Genomic DNA, 1,448 nt, shown 5'->3' on the forward strand with positions numbered 1-1,448 from the left:
ACGGATATTGAATGGGCTTCCCAAAGATGGAGAGGTAAGCATATTGCTAACATATCTTATCGAGCAATATTAGCATCATGTGTTTACCACATTTGGAGGGAGAGAAACTTGAGACGATTCAAGCACACCGAGAGGACACCTAGCACCATGGCTTTATTGATTGTTGAGGATATCAGGCAGCGGATCCTTAGTACCTCACTACCTAGATCAGTCAATACACGAGCTTTATATAGACTGTAGCGTATCCCTTGGCCTGTCGAGGGAGAAACCAGCTGATAACCACATTGTTGTACTGTACTATTATTTTATTTTACTTATTGAAACTTATATTTACCCAAAAAAAAAATAATAACTACAAGTAAATATAAAAGGGAAACAAACTTATTTTAATAAAATCGTGCAAAACAGCTAACTTTTGAACGTTTTCAGAATTCGACGAAACTTGACCCAGTCATTGGTCTAAACCCAAGAATTTGTGTGGTAAATTTCCTTAGCGTAATAATACCTACAAGTTAGTATAAAAGGGAAACAAACTTGTTTAAATAAAACAGCACAAAACAGCGATATTTTGAACGTTCTCAGAATTCGACGAAACTTGACCCAAACGTTGGTCTAAACCCAAGTATTTGTGTTGTAAATTTGCTAAGCGTAATAACAACTACAAGTTAGTATAAAAGGGAAACAAACTTGCTTTAATAAAACTATGCAAAACAACTAACTTTAGAACGTACTCAGAATTCGACGAAACTTGACCCAATCGCAGCTCTAGACCCAAGCATTTGTATTGTAAATGTTCTAAGCGTATACAAGTTAGTACAAAAGGAAAACAAACTTGATTTAATAAAACCGTGCAAAACTGCTAAATTTTGAACATTCTCAAAATTCGACGAAACTTGACCCAAACGTTAGTCTAGACCCAAGTATGTGTTGTAAATTTGTTAAGCCTAATAATAACTACAAGTTAGTATAAAAGGGAAACAAACTAGTTTTAATAAAAACGTGCAAAAAAGCTAAATTTTGAGCATTCTCAAAATTCGACGAAACTTGACCCAAACGTTGGTCTAGACCCAAGAATTTGTATGTTTAAATTTCCTGAGCGAAATAATAACTACAAGTTAGTATAAAAGGGAAACAAGCTTGTTTCAATAAACCGTGCAAAACTGCTAAATTATAAGCGTTCTTAGAATTCGACGAAACTTGACCCAAACGAAGGTTCAGACCCAAGAAAATTGTGTGCTAAGGTCCACGTCACTTATTCATCCTATGGCTTGCTATTCTTGGCAAGCTGCCTACGACAGACAAACCATGGTTATCTCACTTCGGCGATTGCATACTTTGTAACGAGGGGGCAATAGAGACACATTCACACCTTTTCTTCCAGTGTAGATTTAGCTAACAGTGTCTCACAGCAATTCGGAGAAAGGTACGATTGCATTGGCCCAATAGAG

Source organism: Sesamum indicum, unplaced genomic scaffold, assembly GCF_000512975.1.
Source record: "Sesamum indicum cultivar Zhongzhi No. 13 unplaced genomic scaffold, S_indicum_v1.0 scaffold00331, whole genome shotgun sequence".
NCBI lineage: Eukaryota > Viridiplantae > Streptophyta > Magnoliopsida > Lamiales > Pedaliaceae > Sesamum > Sesamum indicum.